The sequence below is a fragment of the Ovis canadensis genome, chromosome 1 (genome assembly GCF_042477335.2).
Source record: "Ovis canadensis isolate MfBH-ARS-UI-01 breed Bighorn chromosome 1, ARS-UI_OviCan_v2, whole genome shotgun sequence".
NCBI classification, from domain to species: Eukaryota; Metazoa; Chordata; class Mammalia; order Artiodactyla; family Bovidae; genus Ovis; species Ovis canadensis.
Genome location: NC_091245.1, coordinates 278,030,781 through 278,049,881, shown reverse-complemented (window position 1 = coordinate 278,049,881; position 19,101 = coordinate 278,030,781). Strand labels below are relative to the sequence as shown.

The 19,101-nt window shown below is 42.6% G+C and overlaps 1 protein-coding gene across 24 annotated transcripts in view; it reads left to right on the top strand.

Moving 5' to 3' along the window:
- Nucleotides 1-19,101, top strand: part of TBC1D5 (TBC1 domain family member 5) — a 593,981-nt gene that overhangs the window by 264,667 nt on the left and 310,213 nt on the right. The window contains exon 6 of one of the 24 annotated variants that reach the window (XM_069568985.1): nucleotides 2,778-3,178. The exons of the other annotated variants lie outside the window; for them this stretch is intronic. The gene's annotated coding sequence lies outside the window, so the exon portion shown is untranslated. The remainder of the gene's footprint in view (nucleotides 1-2,777; nucleotides 3,179-19,101) is intronic. 24 annotated transcript variants of the gene reach the window in all.

Genomic DNA, 19,101 nt, shown 5'->3' with positions numbered 1-19,101 from the left:
CATACTTTCAAGGTATTGACACTTAGGAATGTGAACCAGTGTTGTTAGTTTTTATTCTGTGTGTTTTAAGTGGAACAGCTGCTGCGGATTGAGGCCAAAATTGTAGCTTGTTATAGGATTAGTATTTGTTGTCTTTCTTCTTTCAGTGCTATTTCAATGATTGATTATCACAGCTACAGTGACTGAGTTGGGCAGAATAAGCTGCTCAGGTTACATTAGCCACACATCTTGTGATGACATTAATATTTAGAATTTAGCAGAGCTGTCATATCTTCAGTACTTTCATTCTTAAGTGTTCTGGTTTGGTTGGTAATGTAAAAAAAAAATTTCTACCTCAAGTGTCCTCATTCACCGTAAGCTTTACTATTCGTTGATTGCCGGGAGAAATATCAATAACTTCAGATATACAGATGACACCACCCTTATGACAGAAAGTGAAGAGGAACTAAAAAGCCTCCTGATGAAAGTGAAAAAACAGAGTGAAAAAGTTGGATTAAAGCTCAACATTCAGAAAACGAAGCTCATGGCATCTGGTCCCATTGCTTCATGGGACATACATGGGGAAACAGTGGAAACAGTGTCAGACTTTTTTTTTGGGGGGGGGGCTTCAGAATCACTGCAGATGGTGATTGCAGCCGTGAAATTAAAAGATGCTTACTCTTTGGAAGAAAAGTTATGACCAACCTAGATAGTATATTCAAAAGCAGAGACATTACTTTGCCAACAAAGGTCCATCTAGTCAAGGTTATGGTTTTTCCATTGGTCATGTGTGGATGTCGGAGTTGGACTGTAAAGAAAGCTGAGCACCGAAGAATTGATGCTGTTCAACTGTGGTGTTGGAGAAGTCTCTTGAGAGTCCCTTGCACTACAAGGAGATCCAACCACTCCATCCTAAAGGAGATCAGTCCTGGGATTTCTTTGGAGGGAATGATGCTAAAGCTGAAACTCCAAAACTTTGGCCACCTCATGTGAATAGTTGACTCATTGGAGAAGACTCTGATGATGGGAGGGATTGAGGGCAGGAGAAGGGGACGATCGAGGATGAGATGGCTGGATGGCATCACGGACTCAATGGACATAAGTCTGAGTGAACTCCGGGTGTTGGTGATGGACAGGGAGGCCTGGCATGCTGCGATTCATGGGGTCGCAAAGAGTCGGACTGAGCGACTGAACTGAACTGAACTGAACTGATGGCTTCTTTGGGTATTGCTTTGTTGAGTGCCTGTTCGATTTTTTGCTGTACTGTAGTGAATAGTGTGGTGAATAAAACTTAAAAACACACTCAAGAAATTGGTGATTTTAGTGAAATACAATAAATAAGATTAATGTGTAAAACATAGATCATGTTTGGTGGTGGTAAGGGCTGAGGCGAGAAACGAAGATGGGGAGAGAGTGGGCAGTGAGTGAAGGATCTGTCCTGGTTTCAGTGAGGGCAACAGGAAAGGCTGCCTTCACTTGTGTAAGACCCCAAGAAAGTATCCAGGGAAAAATCTGCTTCATAAAACTCTAGTGTACTGAAATGACATACTGGATTAGTGTTCAGTTCAGTCGCTCAGTTGTGCCCGACTCTTTGCAACCCCGCAAACCGCAGCACGCCAGGCCTCCCTGTCCATCACCAACTCTCGTAGTTTACCCAAACTCATGCCCAGTGAGTCAGTGATGCCATCCAACCATCTCATCCTCTGTCGCCCCCTTCTCCTCCTGCCTTCAATCTTTCTAAGCATCAGGGTCTTTTCAAATCAGTCAGCTCTTCGCGTCACTTGGCCAAAGTATTGGAGTTTCAGCTTCAGCATCAGTCCTTCCAGTGAATATTCAGAGTTGATCTCCTTTAGGATGGACTGGTTGGATCTCCTTGCAGTGCAAGGGACTCTCAAGAGTCTTCTCCAACACCACAGTTGAAAAGCATCAATTCTTCAGCACTCAGCTTTCTTCACAGTCCAATTCTCACATCCTTACATGACTACTGGAAAAACCATAGCCTTGACTAAACAGATCTTTGTTGGAAAAGTAATATCTCTGCTTTTTAATATGCTGTTTAGTTTGGTCATAACTTTCCTTCCAAGGAGTCAAGTGAAAGTGAAGTAGCTCAGTCGTGTCCGACTCTTTGCGACCCCATGGACTGTAGCCTTCCACTCTATTCAGTCCATAGAGTTTTACCAGCAAGAATACTGGAGTGGGTTGCCATTTCCTTCTCCAAGGAGTAGGCTGCAGTCACCATCTGCACTGATTTTGGAGCCCCAGAAAAGAGTCTGTCACTGTTTCCACTGTTTCCCCATCTATTTCCCATGAAGTGATGGGACCGCATGCCATGATCTTCATTTTTTGAATGTTGAGCTTTAAGCCAACTTTTTCACTCTCCTCTTTCACTTTCGTCAAGAGGCTTTTTAGTTCCTCTTCACTTTCTGCCATAAGGGAGGTGTCATCTGCATATCTGAGTTTATTGATATTTCTCCCGGCAATCTTCATTACAGTTTGTGCTTCATCAAGCCCAGCGTTTCTCATGATGTACTCTGCATATAAGTTGAGTAAGCAAGGCGACAATATACAGCCTTGACATACTGCTTTTCCTATTTGGAACCAGTCCGTTGTTCCATGTCCAGTTCTAACTGGTGCTTCCTGACCTGCATATAGATTTCTCAAGAGGCAGGTCAGGTGGTCTGGTATTCCCATCTCTTTCAGAATTTTTCACAGTTTATTGTGATCCATGCAGTTAAAGGCTTTGGCATAGTCAATAAAGCAGAAATAGCTGTTTTTCTGGAACTCTCTTGCTTTTTCAGTGATCCAGCTGATGTCAGAAATTTGATCTCTGGTTGCGCTGCGTTTTCTGAAACCGACTTGAACATCTGGAAGTTCATGTTTCATGTACTGTTGCAGCCTGGCTTGGAGAATTTTGAGCATTACTTTACTTGCATGTGAGATGAGCACAATAGTGCAGTAGTTTGAGCATTCTTTGGCATTGCCTTTCTTTGGGATTGGAATGAGAACTGACCTTTTCCAGTCCTGTGGCCACTGCTAAGTTTTTCAGATTTGCTGGCATATTGAGTGCAGCACTTAACGCAGCATCATCTTTTAGGATTTGAAACAGCTCAACTGAAATTCCATCACCTCCAGTAGCTTTGTTCGTAGTGATGCTTCCTAAGGCCCACTTGACTTCGCATTCCAGCATGTCTGGCTCTAGGTGAGTGATCACACCATTGTGGTTATCTGGGTCGTGAAGATCTTTTTTGTATAGTTCTTCTGTGTATTCTTGCCACCTCTTCTTAATATCTTTTGCTTCTGTTAGGTCCATGCCATTTCTGTCATTTATTGAGGCTATCTTTGCATGAAACGCTCCCTTGGCATCTCTGATTTTCTTTCTTTTTTTTTTGGTAAAATTCTTAATGTAAATTTATTTATTTTAATTGGAGTTTAATTACTTTTCTTTCCCATTCTATTGTTTTCTTCTGTTTCTTTGTACTGATCATTGAGGAAGACTTTCTTATCTCTCCTTGCTCTTCTTTGGAAGTCTGCATTCAGATGGGTATATCTTCCCTTTTGTCGTTTGTTTTTTGCTTCTCTTCTTTTCACAGCTATTTGTAAGGCCTCCTCAGACAGCAGTTTTGTGTTTTTGCATTGCTTTTTCTTTAGGGTGGGCTTGATCCCTGTCTCCTGTACAATGTTCTGAACCTCTGTCCATAGTTCATCAGGCATTCTATCAGACCTAATCCCTAAATCTATTTCTCGCTTCCTGTGTACTATTGCAAGGGATTTGATTTAGGTCATACCTGAATGGTCTAGTGTTAAATTCTAATATGGATTAGTATTAAATTGTAATATTCTTCTAATTACATAATGATATGTATATTGAAAGATTTATAATATTCTGCAATTAGCATCACCATTTAGTGTGTCCTATTAGTATAGTTCATTATGTATTTATAGTACTTTAAAGAGTAAATATTTGCTTTATGTGGCAACTTCACCGACATTCTGACCTCCTACTTCGGAAAATGTAAAGTTTCTCTGGCTCCATCTCTGTGGTAGAAAGGAAGCCCATTAGGTCCTATGAACACGTGTAGCGTCTGACGCACTGAAGGCACATTGTGCAGTCCGTGGTGCTGTGACTGCATGATCCGGACATTATCTTATTCTGATTTAAAAATATTGTCTGTCTGGTGCTGTTATTTGTCTTCTTTTCTTAGGGCTTTGGCAAATGTTAAGAAATGGGAAAAGCTAAGTAGTTTTGTTTAGTTTTTTTAGACTTCGATTCTTCTTCTAAAACCTGTCTTTTTAGCTTCTAGGTTTGGAGAAGGAAATGGCAACCCACTCCAGTATTCTTGCCTGGAGAATCCCATGGATGGAGGAGGCTGGTGGGCTACAGTCCACGGGGTCGCAAAGAGTTGGACACTACTGAGCGAGTTTTGTTTAGTTTTTTTAGACTTATGATTCTTCCTCTGAAACCTGCCTTTTTAGCTTCTAGGTTAGCCAGACTTAAATTATTTGAGCAGAAGAATATCAATACCGATAACGTTCCATTGCATTCTAAAGTTTTAACAAGTTATTTGCTATAAAACATGTTCTAATACTCTTCAAGAGTAGAGTTCTTTGTAGATTTTATTCTCCAGGTATAGATCGGGCAAGAGTAGACAGAATGCCTGCTGGGCAGCATTTACCTGTGTGCCGAGCACGCCTGTCTTCTAGTCATCCGTCTGCTGAGTGCAGCTCAGTCTAGGGACACCTGTGGAAGAGTGCAGGTGGCAGGCTTCATGCTTTCTTGCTCTCCCTTGAGTCCTGCTGCCCACTGAGCCCAGTATGGTGGCCCTACAGTGATAGTCCAGGAGTGTGGGATGTTTACACAGAAGGTGTGGAGAAGCATATACTATTTTCCTTACACAAGCCAACGTGACAAGATCGATTTTATTTTTGCATTAGTTTTCTCATTGTAGGGTAGAAGCTGTTACTTCTAGACCCTTGTGATATTCTTGCATGCCTCTTAGCCGTCTGATTTGCGTCCCATTGCTGTAAGGCACCTCGTTGCAGCACCAGTTTACAGTCACTTGTAGAAATAAAAGTGCACTGCAGTACGATGCATTTGCCTTGCACAGTAGTGTTCTCAGTGCCCGCCGTGCCTTAATTCCGCCATTAAATTCTGCACTTTGTTGCATAGAGTTTTCGCTTTTTTTAAAATTAGTAATGTTAAGAAATCACCAGTGCATGTATAATATTTCTAAGGGTTTAGATGAATGTAGAAATAATTGAAGTGAAGTCACTCAGTCTTGTCTGACTCTTTGCAACCCCATGGACGGTAGCCTACCAGGCTCCATCCATGAGATTTTCCAGGTGAGAATACTGGAGTGGGTTGCCATTTCCTTCTCCAGAGGATCTTCCCGACCCAGGGACCGAGCCCGGGTCTCCAGCATTGCAGGCAGACACTCTACCATCTGAGCCACCAGGGAAGCCCCCGAAATAATTACTCATCACTTAATTTACCTATTTATGGAAGACTTCCTGCTTGCAGTAACGTTTTACATGCATGGAAGAAAATAGCTTGGCAAGTCAAGAAGTACAGACTGTAAAAAAAAAAAAAAGATCATTGAATCTTGAGTGAGAGGGAGAAACCCAATGATAGTAAAAGAATATGACAATAGTGTAAATGAATAAAAACAGCTTTTGTATGGACTGGAAGAGCATCCTGAGAGCCCAAGTGGCGGACCAGAAAGTTACAGCTCAGGGCAAGCGTGTGGGAAATAAGGGCTGTCCGCGGGGCACGGGTGTCCCAGCTGCAGTGCACAGTGGACAGGAGGGCCGTGGTGGCCAGAATGAGGTGAGTGACCAACGTTCTTGTATAAAACATTAATTCTTTTAGTGCACTTCCTTCCCTGTTCAATAAGTGACGTCCTAATAAAAATTAAAGAGCAAGTTACATTTGGAAGAACAGGTCATCGTAACTCATTGACATTAGGCCACATAACTGAGTAATGTCTTCCTTCAGTGAGATACATCAAATGAGATCAACAATTATGACTCATAAACATGCCTTGCAGGCATAAAACAGCAGGGAATTAGCATGTGAGGCTGATAAATATGCATGTAAATAAGCTCCCAAAGGAATAACATGGGTTTGATTGATAGGTTTAGAATTGGAACATATGTAAACCCCTTTATTCCTCATTCTGGTGTAGCTAAGTAAAGATGCGTTTTACTTGTTAAAAAGTTTCAATAACTTTGTAAATCTTAATGCCACATCTGTTTTTTTTTGTTGTTGTTGTTGTTGGGTTTTTTGGTATGTCACTTGTAAGATTAATTGAATTGTCTACAGGCTGGTTGGCCCTCACATACAATAAATGGAGGAGCATGTGAGAGAGAGGCTGTGCATCTGGGGCTAGAGAGGGGAGGGATCTTTGGGAAATGGCTCTTGTTATCTTACAAAGTGATGTAGGATCATAGGAAGTGTCTTTTGGAAACAGAGATATGACGTAGCACTTGCCTGTGATGCAAAAATTGTGCTCCGTATCAGTACTTTGGCCACCTCATGTGAAGAGTTGACTCATTGGAAAAGACTGATGCTGGGAGGGTTGGGGGCAGGAGGAGAAGGGGACGACCGAGGATGAGATGGCTGGATGGCATCACGGACTCGATGGACGTGAGTCTGAGTGAACTACGGGAGATGGTGATGGACAGGGAGGCCTGGCGTGCTGCGGTTCATGGGGTCGCAAAAAGTCGGACACGCCTGAGCGACTGAACTGATCCTCTCTTTCTGTGTTTATTTAGTCTTCCCTGGTGGCTCAGACGGTGAAGAATCTGCCTGCAATGTGAAAGCCCTGGGTTTGATTCCTGGGTCGGGAAGATCCCCTGGAGGAGGGCATGCCAACCCACTCCAGCGTTCTAGCCTGGGAATTGCATGGACAGAGGAGCCTGGTGGGCTGCAGTCCACGGGCCACAGGAAGCGCTTGTGAGAGAGAAGCTGTGCACCTGGCTATGCATCTCTCTAGAGGGGGAGGGGTCTTTGAGAAATTGCTGTTTTTGTCTTGAAAGGTGATGTAGGACCATGGGAGGTTTGTTTTGGAAATAGAGGTGTGGCATAGCAGCTGACTTTGACACAAAAATACACTTCATATCATCTCTCTTCTGTGCTGTTTTTTTTAGCCTCTAACAATGAAATCTCTGTTTCTTCATGTCATCATACAGTTTTGAAGTCGTTAACTAAAACACATCTTTTAAATAATTTTTTTTCAGTTCTTAATACCTATGCCTTTTTTGCCCCTTCTAGATGGGCATTGATAAACTATAATGGAGCGGTATTAGAAAGTATATGCCTAAATGCCAGTCAGATGTCAGCAGGTCCCTGGGTTTGGGCTCATGCCTGAGCTACTAGATGACTTTGGTGACTTAGGCTCAAGTCATTTCAAGTAAATGGAAGGAGAAATGTGGCTTTGGACTTCTGGCGCAGAGCCTTAGGCATTATTGCTGTGAGGGGTTCAGGTTCACTAGCTGAAGGCATGGTGGGATCAGACAGTGCACATGTCTGTAAAAGAAGAGTTCTGCTGTTTTCCTCTCAGAATAGAGTTTTTGAATAAGAAGCAGCATTATTGTAATATCGAGAAAGTGCTGAAGAGTCTGTGGTTTCCAAATGGATCATGGTTTTGGTTTGGTGAGATAGGAAATGAATTCTGTATTGCCTATGTCCTTCATTCTGCAGAGCAGGGTTGTTGATGTGAACATTAGGCCTTTTGATTTCTGCAGCTGTGTTCTAGGGGCTTAGAATACATCAGTAAACAAAGCAAAGATTCTTGCCCTGGTAGAGCTTACATTCTTGCAAAGGGAGGTAGGAAATAACAAGCATAATAAAGAATTAGGATCCTGCCTTAGAAAGTTAAGAATGGCTTTGAAAAAAAGAAATGTTGCAGTATGAAGTGACTGATAGTGTATATATGAGCCAGGAGGATACAGAATTAAATATCAGGGTAGATTTTTTGGGGGGAAATTTGAGCTAAGACTTAAAGAAAATGAAGGAATGAACCATGTGAACAGTGGGCATTGCAGGCTGAGGAAGTAGCCAAGTGCAGAAGTGCTAGGTTAGGAGCTGCCAGTCGTGTTCTGCAAGTCAGGTGGGCAGAGAGGTCTGTGAGTTCATGTGAGACTTCTCGTCCCTGGCCTTTGGCGGATGTAGATTCCACGTGGACTGAATCGCCATCTGCGGTGGTCTGACTGCTGGATGCTGCTGACGTTTTGGTCATTTTTCCCTTGTGAACTTTTGCTCTGGGGGACTTCATTTATTCTATATTGTTTGTTCAAAATGTATATTTCCCTTCTGATGACATTTTTTCTTGACTTATTCCCTGTCTTCACCTTAACACAGATTGAGTTCAGCAGAAGCAAAGCTAGGATTTTCTTTAGTATGTAAGAGAGTTAGAGGAGAAAGTAAATTGAGTTAGGGGATACAGAGTTCAGAGTCTGAGTTTTCATATAAGAAATTTAAAGTCTGAGGTCCACACACTGTATGTTGCAGAAATCAACTGGGAGTTGTGCTCACTTCCCCTCTTCCCTCTCACCTCCACTCTCAAGCACAGGGAAACACATAAAGGCAGGCTTGGGCTTTGGTGGGCGGAGGGCTTGTCCTCCACTCCCAAGCACAGGGAAACACATAAAGGCAGGCTTTTTTTTTTTGGTGGGCGGAGGGCTTGTCCTGGCAGCTGGGAAGCTCCACTGGCATCTAGTGGGTAAGTGCAGTGCAAACAGTCCCACATAATGAGCTGCCTGGCTTCAAATGCCCACAGGTGTACCAGCGAGGAGTCCTGAGGCAACGATACTAAGGACCGGGTTAGTCCGCACAAGAAAGAGAGTACTGTACAACTAGGGAAAGTAGTTTGCTAGAAGAGTAAGGACCGGCTGTGTCAACAGGGAAAGCACGAGGAATTTCCTAGCCTGATGAGCTGCGCATTCGGACTGCGACCAAGCTGTTGCTGTTGTGGGGAAGCACAGGGCTCTAGATAAAAGCATGTGCTCAAGTACGCACATCAAAGGCAGAACCCCGCGGGGACTCCGGAGACTCCATGAGCAGCAGTGCTCAAATAAATGGACACATAGTTGGATAATGAGAAGTTCACACTTTGGTGATCTGGTTAATAAAGCCATCTTCAGGAATACATGTGTTTCATTCTAAATACACGCTTGGCTGGAGTAGGATTTCTAATAATTGCAGATCAATTGTTTTGGTTTTAAAGTTGCTAACTTATTTTTAAAGACCTCACAGCACATGTTTCTATACAAATTCTCTGGGAAATGGTAATTTTAATTTCCAAGACAAGTCACAGAAGTGAATTTTTGCTATACAAGTACATCTTCTGGCTTAGTTTAGGAGTAAAACTGTCTCATGTACTAAAATATCTGATCACTAAGAATCAAAATTGTACAGAAAGAGCAGAAATAATATTTTGAAAAACTTAAGAGAATTAAAAAGAAAGCAGCAGATCCGTTGTCTGCTGTGTTCACTTGAGGATCCTCAGCACTAGGACTAAATAATTATTTGTAATGAAATGAATGAAACACACTAGACACACACAGACTCAGGTTCCTGGCCAGGACAAACGTTTAACACTGGGGTTTGTATACTTCTCATCCTTTAATGAGAGAAAAAACATCATTTCTAAGAAAGCATTTCGTGGTATTAACTTAAAAGAAATTAATCAAACTAGCTCTTAATTGAGCTAGCTCATCATTGATCTTAGGTAAAGTTACTGAATAAGTATATTTTTTAAGAAAATGTGTTCAGTTCAGTCGCTCAGTCGTGTCGGACTCTGCGACCCCATGAATCGCAGCACATCAGGCCTCCCTGTCCATCACCAACTCCCAGAGTTTATTGAAACTCATGTCCATCAAGTTGGTGATGCCATCCAGCCATCTCATCCTCTGCCGGCCCCTTCTCCTCCTGCCCCCAATCCCTCCCAACATCAGGATCTTTTCCAGTGAATCAACTCTTCGCATGAGGTGGCCAAAGTACTGGAGTCTCAGCTTCAGCATCAGTCCTTCCAATGAGCACCCAGGACTGATCTCCTTTAGGATGGACTGGTTGGACCTCCTTGCAGTCCAAGGGACTCTCAAGAGTCTTCTCCAACACCACAATTCAAAAGCATCAATTCTTTGGCGCTCAGCTTTCTTCACAGTCCAACTCTCACATCCATACATGACCACTGGAAAAACCATAGCCTTGACTAAAATGTGTAAGTATTCATAAAGCTTTGCTAGTCATTCATCATTCTGTTGTCTTAAGTAACTAACTTTTTGTTGTATCTGTATATGTGCCATTTTCATCTTGAAAGCAAAGGATGAGCTAAGAAGGGCTAGCAGAAGCCAGACTCTATCTGGGTAGATTTAGGAGTGAGCATCCTATTTGATAAAATCAGAAAGGCACTGAACAATTGGGTGAAGCATCAGACCCAGAATAAGAACAGCTGCCTGAAGCTATCACAATATTTTTAACCAGCTATCCTCCAATATAAGATAAAATGTTTAAAAAAAAAGAATGATGAAACATACTTCTAGTGTGCATTTTATCTGTAGCAAAGCACAGTGTTTGTAATCATCTCATTAAGATTTGGGGAGAAGAGAGATCCTGATAGAATTTTTAAAAAGAAGAGTGGCTACATGGAAAATGTGTCATACACATCATTAGTACTTACTTATGAATGGTATAGTATACTTTTGTTTTTAATATTATTACTTTATTTCAGAAAATACAAAATATTATTGAGGCTTTCAAAAATATACCTGCAAAATTCAGCCTTCCTCATCCTGTTTTCATTATCATTGTTTAAATTTCTCTGTAATAAAGTTTTCAGTCCTGATATTTTTCAGTAACTTAGCTATTTCTGTTGAAAATGGATACTTACCCTTGAGAATAATAAAAAAAATGAAATTAGGGATATAATTCCTAAGAAATAATTATAATTCTGGAGGGAGGACCTATCGCAGTCAAATCTAGGACCCTTTATGTCTATAGGATTATCTTTTCCAATGGTCTCATTTGATCCAAGGAGAGAGAGAGGAAAAAAGAATCCTTAACGGAAATGTTGGCTAGCCTGTATTTTATGTCCCTATCTGCCAACCCAAATTATTCTCTTAGCCAGTAAACTATCTAAAACTCCATCACTGTTTCTGGAGTTAGTGCAAAGAGGAGGCAATAAGCAGGTAGAAAAGAGAAGTGAAAATGCAGTGATTAAAAAAAAGATTGGCCTGCATCGTGCCTTAGATGACTGTCCTTACGCCTTCACTGTTTTACTACTTAACAGGAGCCATGGGGTTATCAGTTCGGGAACCTGTTGTACTGATATTCTTTATATTTGGTTTATTCATCTGTTTTCCCAACTGAACTATTTGTTCTCTGAAAGCAGAGGCTGTGTGTTTCATCCCGAATTCCCCGTGGCACACAGCAGAAGCTCGCTAAATTGTGACTGAATGAACTGACTCTGATGTGTTGGCTGGCGAGCACACTTACGGCAAGGCGCTAGGACTCCATCATGATAGGAGAAGAGCAGCGTGTATTTGCGTGGGCACCTGCTCTTTCATTGGTGCGGACTACAGGGATGGCTATAGGCAGAGCCAGAGTGCACTTTCGAGAAGCAATCCGTGAGAGAAAGTGCTGTGTTGATAACCTCAGAGTTTTGTGCCCCCAAAGATGTCTAGGATCGGGAAATAAGACAAATGTAATCAGTCATCTATATCAATTGTGAGGTCTGAGTTAACGTAGCAGTTCAGTTCAGTTCAGTCGCTCAGTCGTGTCCGACTCTTTGCGACCCCATGAATTGCAGCACGCCAGGCCTCCCTGTCCATCACGATCTCCCGTAGTTCACTCAGACTCTCGTCCATCAAGTCCGTGATGCCATCCAGCCATCTTATCCTCGGTCGTCCCCTTCTCCTCCTGCCCCCAATCCCTCCCAGCATCAGAGTCTTTTCCAATGAGTCAACTCTTCACATGAGGTGGCCAAAGTACTGGAGTGTCAGCTTTAGCATCATTCCCTTCAAAGAAATCCCAGGGTTGATCTCCTTCAGAATGGACTGGTTGGATCTCCTTGCAGTCCAAGGGACTCTCAAGAGTCTTCTCCAATACCACAGTTCACAAGCATCAATTCTTCAGTGCTCAGCCTTCTTCACAGTCCAACTCTCACATCCGTACATGACCACAGGAAAAACCATAGCCTAGACTAGACGGACCTTAGTCGGCAAAGTAATGTCTCTGCTTTTGAATATGCTATCTAGGTTGGTCATAACTTATCTTCCAAGGAGTAAGCATCTTTTAGTTTCATGGCTGTAATCACCATCTGCAGTGATTCTGGAGCCCCAAAAACTAAAGTCTGACACTGTTTCCAGTTTCCCCATCTATTTCCCATGAAGTGATGGGACCAGATGCCATGATCTTCATTTTCTGAATGTTGAGCTTTAGGCCAACTTTTTCACTTTCCACTTTCACTTTCATCATGTGTGGTCCACTGGAGAAGGGAATGGGAAGCCACTTCAGTATTCTTGCCTTGAGAACCCCATGAACCGTAGGAAAAGGCAATATGATAGGATACCAAAAGAGGAACTCTCCAGGTCATTAGGTGCCCAATATGATACTGCAGATCAGAGGAGAAATAAATACAGAAAGACCGAAGGGATGGAGCCAAAGCAAAAACAATACCCAGTTGTGGATGTGACTAGTGATAGAAGCAAGATCCAGTGCTGTGAAGAGCAATATTGCATAGGAACCTGGAATGTCAGGTCCATGAATCAAGGCAAATTGGAAGCGGTCAAACAAGAGATGGCAAGGGTGAACATTGACATTCTAGGAATCAGCAAACTAAAATGGACTGGAATGGGTGAATTTAACTCAGATGACCATTATATCTACTACTGCAGGCAGGAATCCCTCAGAAGAAATGGAGTAGCCATCATGGTCAACAAAAGAGTCCAAAATGCAGTACTTGGGTGCAATCTCAAAAATGACAGAATGATCTCTGTTCATCTCCAAGGCAAACCATTCAATATCACAGTTATCCAAGTCTATGCCCCAACCAGTAATGCTGAAGAAGCTGAAGTTGAACGGTTTTATGAAGACCTGACCTACAAGACCTTTTAGAACTAACACCCCAAAAAAGATGTCCTTTTCATTATGGGGGACTGGAATGCAAAAGTTAAAGTAGCATCATCTCTTAATGGACTAGAAGGAATTTGCTTAAAAACATAATTCTTCCAGGAATTGTCCTCCCTAATTGACTTTGTTTGGCATTTACCAGCTGTACACTAGAAAGTTGCCGCCGAAAGCAAAGGCTTGAATTTGGGTGAATTTGATCCCGAGTTCTTTTTGCTCTCATTGGTTACACAGTAGGACTCATTGTTTCTTGAATTAGTTCTCACTTTCTGGTAGTAAGCCTCTCAGATCTGTTTGGAGGACACAGCATATCCTCCTGTTTGCCGTGGCAGGAGGCTGGGTGTCAGTGTGTACATGTCTATACAGTGCAAGTGTGTGTGTGGGGGGTGGATTGGAGTGTGGAGGGAGTCAGTTCCTTTTCCTCCAGATGAAGAATGAGTTAAAAGTGAGCAGCCAAGTTTTGTTCCCCACCTGCTTTCCTTCTCTCTGTTGATTCACAGGTGGGATCTTTTCAGCCACTGCTCCCCCCACCCCCGCGCACCGCCTCACAGAAAGGTACCCTTGGAGCATCAGAGAAGAAGTGTTCTTAGCTGCAGCCAGGGAGCTGTTTCATTACCTCCTGTAACACCCTTACCTTCTGCTGGTGAGGTTTCTCAGGAACACTGGGGTGGGGCGCCGTTTCCCTTCTCCAGGGGATCTTCCTGACCCAGGGATTGACCCTGGGCCTCCCTCGCTGCAGGCGGACCTTTCCCACCCAAGCCACCAGGGAAGCCCTGGCCTAGAGCAGGGCTGGCCAGGTTTCCTCTGGGGATGCCCAGAAAACGGCTGTCTTAGGGATCACAGGCCATTCGGTCTGCAGCATCTACTCAGCTTAGTCCTTGTCATCTGACAGCATCCACGGAAGACGTGTGGAAGGATGGGTGTGGTGCGTTCCATTGAAGCTGTGTTTAGCATGACCGAACATTGACTAGCATATGATTTTCATGTGTCACAAAATCCCCTTCTGTTGATTTAAATTTTTTTGAAATAGTGGAAGCATTCCGCTCGTTGCTGTTTGGGGCTGTCGTGTCTGACTCTGCTTCCGCAGGGACTGCAGCACGGTAGTTCCCTGTGTCCTCCACTGTCACCTGCAGTTTGCTCAAGTTCATGGCCATTGAGTTGGTGACACTATCTAACCACCGCATCCCCTGCCACTGTCTTCTTTGCCTTCAGTCTTTCTCAGCATCAGGGTCTTTTCCACTGAGTTGGCTGTTTGCATCAGGTGGACAGAGTATGGGGTTTCTGCTTCAGCATCAGTCTTTCCAATGAATATTCACAGTTGATCTCCTCTAGCATTGACTGGTTTGATCTCCTTGCTGTCCAAGGGACTGTAATGAGTCTCCTCTGGCACCACAGTTTAAAAGCATCAGTTCATCAGCACTCATCCTTTTTTTATGGTCCAATACTCAAATCCCTACAAGACTCTTAGAATCTGTCACTGCTTCTACTTTTCCCCCTTCTGTTTGCCATAAGTGATGAGGCAGGATGCTATGATCATAGTCTTTTTGAATGTTGAGTTTTCAGCTAGCTTTTTTATTCTCCTCTTTCATCCTCATCAAGAGGCCCTTCCTTGAGAAAGTGAAGATTCCTCTTTGCTTTCTGCCATTAGAGTAGTATCATCTGCATGTCTGTTGTTAATATTTCTCCCAGCAATCTTGATTCTTATTTATGACTGATGCAGCCCAGTGTTTCTCATGATGTACTCTGCATAGAAGTTAAATAAGCAGGGTGACAATATACAGCTTTGACACACCCCTTTCCCGATTTTGAACCAGTCTGTTGTTCCATGTCCAGTTCTAACTGTTGCTTCTTCAGCGCATACCCGTTTCTCAGGAGGCAGGTAATGTGGTCTTGTATTCCCGTCTCTTTAAGAATTTTCCATAGTTTGTTATCCACATGGTCAAAGGCTTTTTAACATAGTCAGTGAAGCAGAAACAGATGTATTTCTGGAATTTCCTTGCTTTCTCTATGATCCAGCAAATGTTGGCAACTTGATATCTGGTGCCTTTGCCTTTTCTAAACCCAGCTTGTGCATCTGAAAGTTCTCAGTTCCCATACTGCTGAAGGCTGGCTTGAAGGATTTTGAGCATAACCTACTAGCACGTGAATGATAGCTGAAGTGAAATATCTGTTAGAAGCAGTAAAGAGTGGAATCAATAAAGGAGAAATTCAGAGCATAGTTAGGACAAATTGAAGAACAGTATAGAATGAGGGGCGATGAAAACCGAAGTCTCTTATAGAACATGGAGTGAGGCAGATAGGAGAGCACTTCACAGGGACCTTTGAGTCTTTGGTTGGGAGTTCAGGCTTGAATTAGTCATCAGGTAAAATAACACACATACACACAGAGAGCACTGCAAGCCGTTGGCTTACATCTTACCTTGACAAACGTGATTATTTACATGAAGATTATTCTGATAGCTGTTTCTAGAACTATTAATGCAGAAAATGGATGTATCAGATCCTCAGAGAAGTATGGGCTGAGTTACGAAGCCAGGGAAAGAGTGTGGTGGTTTTTCAAATGAGGAATGGTGCAAACAGGTTTCAAATGCTAGAGACAGTAAATCAGCACGACTCAGCACCTTCCCAGTACAGAGTTAACAGAGTGAAAATGTCTATTCCTGGGATTTGAGAGAAGCCCATGGTAAATACATTTTAAAAAATATAGTTAATAAAGCCTGTTGGAAATAAAGGGAGACTTCCAACCAGACTGAGCTGTGTGTGCGTGCGTGCGCACATGCACGCCCTCATGCGTGTGTACATATGTGTAGAGAAACCATGGACAGCTATCTAACTGAAAATGAACTTAAACAGTGCTTGCATTCTTCCTTGGGTACTAACATGCCTCAGAGTAATACGTGCCATAAAGTGCATGTACTTCTAATTACACAGCCTTGTCCTGTGCTGTGCTTGAAGCAACCTACTGTAGAATGTTATTTTCTGTGCTTTATTTGCAAGTTAACATTTTAATAATTATCATAAATAGTTATCTGATTTGCATATTCTGGTTCATAATCCAACTGTTCTGTGGATCAACCACAGTTCTCTCATTATTCATGCCAAGGCTTCTATATTAGTCTGAATAATCTATCCTAGACTGTATTTCTGTTTCCAGTTCTCAGAGCTTTTTATAACTCAAAGTTAGAGTGCTCTTTTAATCCAAAGATTGAATCATACATGTGCTAGTACAGTAATCTCTTTGACTGACTCTTAGATTGAAGCTGACTTTTATTATTACGTGATTACCAATGTTTCTGTGTAGTATTGTCTTCTTTAGATTTCATAGCCGTATGAGTCAGATATTCAAGTAGTGTTGCAGCAGTCCCTCACCTTCTATCTTTTCTGAGTGTAGAAGTAAAATGAAATTGTAGGACATATGCACTGAGAACTAAAAAAGAAAAACTGAAAATGTTACTTTTCAAGAGTCAGATTATAAATCTGTGTGAAACAGATCACATAGTAGAAATGGTCGTATTAGAGAGGCAGAGTGACTGGGTGACCGGATTAGGAGCTTGGCTGTAATGTAACTAATGAACCTGGAATACCTAGACAATAAATTAAGCTTTGACAAGGAAGGTCAGCTGGAAATGCAAATTGATAAACATTAGTGACGACCATGTGAGCACGAGCTGCAGAGCAGCAGTTGCTTCAGTCATAGTGCTCCCTGCAGTCACCTCTAGAGACGTGGAGAGACGCATGTGTCAAGTAGAAACCTTTGAGGCAGTTAAAATTAGCGTCTGATCTCCGTTTATAAAACTGTGATATTTCCTTATCAACTAATGTTCTGAAACCTTGACTTCTGAGGAACTCTTACAAATAGAGACAATAGTGGTTAGAATCTCACTCATATCTGATTCTCCTCACATATTTCTTTTTTTGGCTTCACATAGAACACAGTCATTAATTGGCTTATATACACGCAATTTCTTATATGAACAGAATTGGCTTGACGTATCTGTCTCCAGTAAAACCTGATGTACTGAAAATGTAGCCCCTAGGGTTTAAGACAGTGCTTACCACCAGAGTGGTAGAGGTACAGATACGAGTGCGCCACATTCCATCACGGTTGCCCTCAATTCCGTGTGACACAGTCCCGTCACATAATGTGATACGATCAGTGTGCCCTGCTAGATGTTTTATCCTGTCATGGTCTGCTGTAAATTTGTAGGGTTACTTTTGCAAGGAAAACTCTATTTTTCAAAGGCATTGAGCCTTCAGTTCATCTGTGTCTTACCCATAAATAGTGATCCTGAGTCACGTTCCCATGTCTTAACATTCTCCTTAAGCACAGGTAATGTGACTTTCAGTGCAAACTTAAGAGATAAAGTTTTCATCATCTTCATATGCATATTCTCTATAGCACCACACAATGTCTTTTAAATTGTTTGGATTAAACTGCAATGTTTATTTGGTGCTAGCTACACATAAATATAATCATGAACTTCTCTGTGCTTAGTCGCTCAGTTGATCCAACTCTTTGTGACCCCATGGACGAGCCTGCCATGTTCCCCTGTCCTTGGGGATTCTCCAGGGAGGAATACTAGAGTCATTTGCCAAGCCCTCCTCCGTGGGATCGTTCCAAGCCAAAGATCAAACCCAGGTTTCCCATGTTGCAGGTGAATTCTTTACCATCTGAGCCACCAGGGAAGCCTGAGAATACTGGAGTTGATAGCCTATGCCTTCTCGGGGAGTTTCCCGACCCAGGAATTGAACTGGGGTCTCCTGCATTGAAGGGGGATTCTTTACCAGCTGAGATACCAGGGAAGCCCAATCATGATCTTAAGGTTAGAAATTTGGTCAGCTTGTCTTGGTGAGACATTTGGTATGGCAGACATTAGTTAGCTGCTTCACTCAGTTCAGTTCAGTTCAGTCGCTCAGTCGTGTCCGACTCTTTGCGACCCCATGAATTGTAACACGCCAGGCCTCCCTGTCCATCAACCCAAACTGATGTGCATCGAGTCGATGATGCCATCCAGCCATCTCATCCTCCATCGTCCCCTTCTCCTCCTGCCCCCAATCCCTGCCAGCATCAGAGTCTTTTCCAATGAGTCAACCCTTCTCATGAGGTGGCCAAAGTACTGGAGCTTCAGCTTTAGCATCAGTCCTTCCAAAGAACACCCAGGACTGATCTCCTTCAGCATGGACTGGTTAGATCTCCTTTTAGTCCAAGGGACTCTCAAGAGTCTTCTCCAGCACCACAGTTCAAAAGCATCAAATCTTCAGTGCTCAGCTTTCTTCACAGTCCAACTCTCACATCCATACATGACCACTGGAAAAACCATAGCCTTGGCTAGATGGACCTTTGTTGGCAAAGTACTGTCTCTGCTTTTCAGTATGCTATCTAGGTTGGTCATAACTTTCCTTCCAAAGAGTAAGCGTCTTTTAATTTCACGGCTGCAGTCACTTATCTGCAGTGATTTTGGAGCCCCCAAAAATAAAAAGTCTGACACTGTTTCCACTATTTCCCCATCTATTTCCCATGAAGTGATGGGGCCGGATGCCATGATCTTCGTTTTCTGCATGTTGAGCTTTAAGCCAACTTTTTCACTCTCCTCTTTCACTTTCATCAAGAGGATTTTTAGTTCCTCTTCACTTTCTGCCCTAAGGGTGGTGTCATCTACATATCTGAGGTTAATGATATTTCTCCTGGCAATCTTGATTCCAGCTTGTGCTGCTTCCTGCCAAGCGTTTCTCATGATGTACTCTGCATAAAGTTAAATAAGTAGGGTGACAATATACAGCCTTGACGTACTCCTTTTCCTATTTGAAACCAGTTTGTTGTTCAATGTCCAGTTCTAACTGTTGCTTCCTGACCTGCATACAGGTTCCTCAAGAGGCAGGTCAGGTGGTCTGGTATTCCCATCTCTTTCAGAATTTTCCACAGTTTATTGTGATCCACACAGTCAAAGGCTTTGGCATAGTCAATAAAGCAGAAATAGATGTTTTTCTGAAACTCT